General features: G+C 35.0%; 1 pseudogene; it reads right to left on the reverse strand.

The window, feature by feature from the left end:
- The window catches only part of LOC107555962 (uncharacterized protein C3orf67-like), a 28,533-nt pseudogene that overhangs the window by 2,644 nt on the left and 19,471 nt on the right, over positions 1-6,418 (reverse strand).

Here is a 6,418-nt window from a genome sequence, read left to right on the forward strand (position 1 = left end):
ATGACTAGATAGACACGGTGAGTTTGTCTTTACTATACATGTTAGATGTGATCCACCTCATAGCAACAATCCTGTCAGATCGTCCATCCTTTGAGTGAGAGTGTAACGTTACAGGTCGGCCAATCTTGTCTGGGGGTTTGGCAAAAGAAGAGTGGGACTGTGGGCTGTGCTCGGGTGGTGACTGAAGGCGGTTACTGTGTAGTTCTGACGTCAACTTTTTACGGAAGTCACAACGGTTCGTGAAAAATCACAGCTACTTTATGCAGGCTGTGTGCATTTTACTGTGGACTGACTGTTTTGAAACTTATATTGTAGTTAAATAGCCCCTAGACCTCAGTTATCGTGAAAAAAGCCAGGAAATTTCAGTTTTGACAATATGGGACCTTTAACCTATGATTTATAGTTTAATTATACTAAAGCTTCTAGAATCATACGAAGCTGCATCAAAGCCCATTTTCGAAATTCCTGCTCTGTCGCTAACATGTTACCTCTTGTTGTGAATGAAAGACCCCCTTCTGCATGTCTCTCTTTCATATTCTCTCATTTACATAACACTTTTTAAGGCACCATTTGGTGTTGACGGACAGGCTCCGTGGTGAGATGGGAGGGAGGTGGATGATGACCTCCCAGGGAGCTCTGCTGCAGCGGTGACAGCTAGGTGACACATGCAAGCCTCTGAGCACATGCATAACTCCTGCTTATTCATTGTCCCTGACAACCATGCTTAATTAATCACCGAGGCGTGGCAGTGTGGGCAGCTTCCCTTGACAGGAAAAGTTCTGCGTAGGAAACTAGCCATAGTTATGCTGTGTGTACAAAAACATTAACATATTAACACAGCTCCATAAATAATTTTTGATTGGTTAATTTATATTTAAAGATCTACTTATAAACGGTCATTATGCAGAATCAGTTTCTTCCTAAACAGTGTTTAATTATTGCAGTGTAGATTTTCTTTATTTATTTGTATCTTCTTAATGTATTATTTATATACTACTACTACTAATTTATAATAATTCTGTTTATGCAATTCATTAATTACTGATGCTAAAAATACAATAATGATCATTATTATTGTTATTATCATTATATTTTTACTACTACTATTAATAATAATAAATATTTTATTTTATATAATAATAAATGTTATCATCATTATCATTTGTCATACAGTTGTAATTATTATTAGTATTATATAAACAAAATAGTTATTTAATAACCAACATTAAACATTTTAACATTATTTGTTGATTTTTATCTGATTATTTATTAATATACTGCTGCTACTAATAATTGTTATTATGATTAAACTATATTTTAATAATAACATTAGTGTATATAAATATTATAAACAAAATAGTTATTAAATGATGATGATTATTATATTTAATATATTACTAAAGTAAAAAACTAAGGAAAAGAATGAGGAGACAAAAATAAATAAGGTGCTCCGTTAGGTAGTCTGGAAGGTTTGTCATGAATTGAATGGCAAACAAATCTTTTGAAGGCTGGCATAAAATTGTGGAGCACACCACCTGCTCTCTTTTTATGCTTTGATATTCAAAAGTTCTTTTTAGTATCCTGGAACCACTGGATACAATTGTCAATGGAAACTTGCCCAAGCTATCCCTATCACATTTTCTTACCACTTTTCAGAAGTCCAAATTATTGAACGTGCATGGGCCTGAGGGCTGACAAGAGTTCTCTTATGAACTCGCATGATAAAGTTCTGAAATTACTCATTCATGTCTGAGCCTCAGCACTTAAGATACTGACAGGCTTAGCATAATGGCTTAGAGTTATGCCTCACAGACTTAGAGAGGCTAAAAATACTGTATTTTTCTCTTACCTGGGATTAGAGTGAAGAAGAGGGTTCATTTCTTTCTGATAGTGCTGGCCTTGATCCACTGGCTGTGAAGCACAGAGAGAATAAGCACTGTATATTTATAATCTGGTTCAGGAGCCATGTCTGCCCACTATTAGCTCCAGTCTAGTATATAGGAAAAAATAATATGTTCTGGATAACTGCATTCCTTACTGTAAAATAATGATTTAAGCCTTTATAGTTTGGGGCAGTGGTTCTCAACCGGTGAGCCGTGAATCAAAACTGAGTTGCAGGTCTGTTCTGATAGAGTCTAATACTAATGCTGTTCCATCAGCTGAAAAAAACTATTTTTAGAAAGCGATTCCACCGATATCATTCCTCCGTGACATTTATTGTTATAGGCGTGGTGTGGATTCTGCTTTTTTTTTTTTTTTTTTAATTCAGAATGATTTTTAAAACTATATCTTTGAATATAAAATTTGATATTTTTCTTTTACTTCTGCATGATAAATGATTTGTTACGGTGTCGTTTCACCACTTGATGTCTAATATGTAAAATCTGGTTCCTGAGGCACAACAAGAAGCACTTAATTATTGTGCATGTTCTTCTCGCCTGATGGTGGCAGTATTGCTATTTTCACAGTTTTACTGTCCACTAATTTGCAGTTTCTCAATACCAGGCGCACCAGGCATGATTAGCAGTTGCAGCATATCTTTCTAATCAACAGACAACAACACCAACAACTGATGGATAGGGTCTGATATTGAAACGCCATGGGAGTTTATTTCACTCCAATTAGTGGGGTTTTTATATAAACTGTTTGATTGCCCTTCTTTATAGGAAAACAGTTTTAATATTCTCTCTATTATTTGCCTACTAGCTACAGTTCATCCATACAAAGCACTCTGTAACCGAGGAGCCTAATAATGAAGAAGGAGTTCAGGCCTTCCTGCACTGTGCTCAAGTGTGGCAATGTGCTTGACTTATGTAATTATAACTGCCGTAAATGTCTGTACAGGGTGTGTGGTTTGTAAGCCCACCAAAGGAATACACTGAGTCCAGGTTGAGGTGTCATCGCTGCTTGCACTCAGACTTATGTTGCAGTGGTGAACCTGACAGAAGATAAAATAGTGTTTATTTACTGGCATTGTGCTTTTATATTCTGACTCGCAACACCTGGAAAGAACATGAGTGTCATATGCATCAAGTCAGAAATATTTTATTATCTATGTTGAATGCTCAATGTTTTTATATATATATATATATATATCTAAAAAAAATTCAGGATTCTTTAAAAAACAAAGAATAAAAGAACAAAATATTTCAAAAGATTAAAAATAGAAATCTTTCCAAATGTTATAAATCTGTATATATAAATTTACTGTCACTTGATCAATTTTGCATCCTTACAACCTTAAATGCATACATATATATATATATATATATATACTTACCAAGGCTGCATTTATTTGATCAAAAATACTGTAAAATTGCAAAATGTTAGTGCAGTCTAAAGCAGCCATTACTCCCATTTTACTGTCACGTGATAAATGTTGAAAACACTTTTGCTGCTCAATAGTTTGTGATAACTTTTTCAGGATTACTTAAAAGAATAGAAAGTTCAAAAGAACAATTATATGACATATAAATCTTTCGTAAGCTCAAATGTCTTTACTGTCAGTTCGATCAATTTATTGCATCCTTACTGAATAAAAGTAAATTATTATTTTTTTAAATCCTACTGACCCCAAACTATTGAACAGTAGTGTGTACATTAACACATTTGAAATATTTATTAAACTATTTAAAAAATAAACAAATAATGTGTAATATAGCTGTATATAATTTCTTTGTTTTCTTGTTTTGATTTAGGCTGAAATATGAATATGAATTTCCTACCTGTGATGCACTAAGGCCCGGGCCGCCCATATCTCCATCTCCTTCTTCCTCCTGCTCTCTCTTCAAACTGGCCAACATTCACAGCTCATCTTCCTCATCCTCTTCGTCTTGACTTCTCCTCAGATCACACCTGCTGGAGCCCAAAGGTTGAACCCTCTCATCGATACTCACCTGTAAAGCCCAAAAATAGCATTACTTCATCAGTGCCACTTTGTAATGAGACAGATCGTTACTGGGTATAGCTAATTAGCAAGCAATCAATCAAAGCTTGCAAGCTAATTGGCACCCCCATTAAGGCCAAGACATCAGCAGGGATGGCTGCCTGCTGCTTAGAAATCCACTTACTGTATATAAAGTCCAACCTGGATCTATGAGCAACCTTCCAGATAAGCTCAACAAACTTCACCAGCATCAAAGATACGTGCCATGTTTAAATGGGGAAAGTAGTGTTATGGGGCATCCGTAATGATCCTCAGTAATTCCCACATCAAACTCCATTTAAAGCATTTAGTTAATGACCGTTTCAGACCTGTGGGGAGAGTCTGCGATAGTTGTGCTAAATGCTTGGACCCGTTTTAGTCCAAACATATTCCAACCTCTAAGAGAGGAAAGAACACTAATGAGTTCTCTTTGATATCCCAGTTGTTTCTCCTAGTAAACAATGAGATGAAATGGAGAGCAAATGGAGACTTTGCTGAAAGCTAACGCTTCTCATGTTTATCTAACAATTCTGTCATTTTGATATTCTAATATTTTGAAGAATGTTTCAGCTGTTTTTGTCCATACAGTTGAAGTCAAAAACAATACTGTTCCCCATTGACTTTAATTGTATGGACAAGACAGGAAAATTGTATGGATATTCTTCAAAATATCTTCTTTTGTGTAGATTTTACTTGCATGCATCTGTAGTGATGGGGGGAGTAGGTTATTTCGGTGTACATGATTATTTCATTTTATTTATTTATTATCATCTTTTGCGTCTTTCAGAAGAAAGAAATTCATACAGCTTTGGAACGACATATCAGGTGAGTAAATGATTAAATGTACATTTTCATTTTGGGGTGAATTATCCCTTTCACATAAAACTAAAATGCAATGTATATGATTGTGTACACACTGAAAAAAAATTTGGAGTAGGATTTACTTCGAAACCATTTTTATTCAGAAATTGCTATTAAATTTCACAAATAATTACAAAACAATGGCACATTTAAACATGAAATGTAGAAGTTAAAAGACAGAAATAGTAATTTCCTGTAAAACATACTCCAATAATCTTTGCTTTATTTACAATTATTTTTTATTGTCTTTGCAATGTAAACATCACATTAGGTTTTGACTGTGTGTGAAGACTTATCTCATTTGTGTCATAAGCTAAGAAAGAGCGACCTCTGATCAATATAATTTTCTGCTGGGAGTTAAAAACCACAGAAAATATGTTTTATAAATCACAAAGACAAAAGAACACTATGTCCAAGCCATTTGCAAAATTTTGCCATTTGCAATTTCCAAATGCATCAGAGATGCAAGGGCACAACCCACTCCCCTCAGTCTGAATGGATTCAGATTAAAATATCCAGCCTCAGGGGAAGATAAGAACCACACCAGTTCTGAAATTACAATAAGAACAGAGGCCCTCATAAACAAGCCACTCTGCTGGAGTGCACCAATTCAGCTGAAGTATGTGCTTGATTTGATCCCCTCTAACCCTGCATGCTTGCTACGGTTAAAAAACATTTCATCCACATGAACACAAGGCCATGTGATTGGTGTGGGTTCACTCCACAAAACCTAAGTGCTTGCTATATTTTGAGGGTCATTTCTCTATCTTACATAAATTATGCTAGCATATTTCTCTCCTGATTCAGATGTGATGACTTTTTCATTTGAGAAAGCAATTTTATGAATAGAAGATTTGTATTTTGGATGGAATTTGTATGGTTTATTGTGTTATTTTTTTTATCAGCTGTTTATACTATTTTGAGGGTCGTTTCTCTATCTTACATAAATTATGCTTGCAACTTTGTGCTGATTACTCGAAGGGATAATTCTGTCATCATTTACTCACCGTGATGTTGTTGCAAACCTGCATGACTTTCTTTATTCTGCTGAACACATAAGAAAATGTTTGGAAAAATGCTGGCATCCAAACAACATTGGGCCCCATTGACTTTCATTGTATTGAGATTAATCATTTAAAAAAAAAACATTTTTAATAATTTTTGCTTGCATGCATATGAATTACTTATTTAATTCAATTACAATTCTTTTATTTTATTTTACCCCTTTGACTTTCATTGTATGGACAAAAACAATAAGACAATCTTAAAAAAAAACAGAAGAAATCCATACAGGCTTAAAAGGACATGAGGGTAATTAAATGATAATATAATTTTCTTTTTTTTTTATCCCTTCAAAAGGTAAACTGGCTTACCTTTTGGAGGCCAGAATTCTTCAGTGAAATCTCTCGCACAGATGCTCTGTTGATGGATATCCTGGTATCAGCTTTGGACCGATCCAGTCTGCTCCCTTGTCTGGTATTGGGTGAGAGGCAGCGGGTTGGTGCTATTCGCATGGGTTCATGCCTCTTTGGACCTTCAGAGACATGCTGGACCGTGGAAGCTTGAGTCTTAATTGGCTCAGAAGAGAACTTGGGTAGGACTGTGTATTTTTGTACTGAAGGTGATGGGGGG

Source organism: Sinocyclocheilus grahami, unplaced genomic scaffold (assembly GCF_001515645.1).
Source record: "Sinocyclocheilus grahami isolate Dianchi unplaced genomic scaffold, SAMN03320097.WGS_v1.1 scaffold551.1, whole genome shotgun sequence".
Lineage (NCBI taxonomy): Eukaryota > Metazoa > Chordata > Actinopteri > Cypriniformes > Cyprinidae > Sinocyclocheilus > Sinocyclocheilus grahami.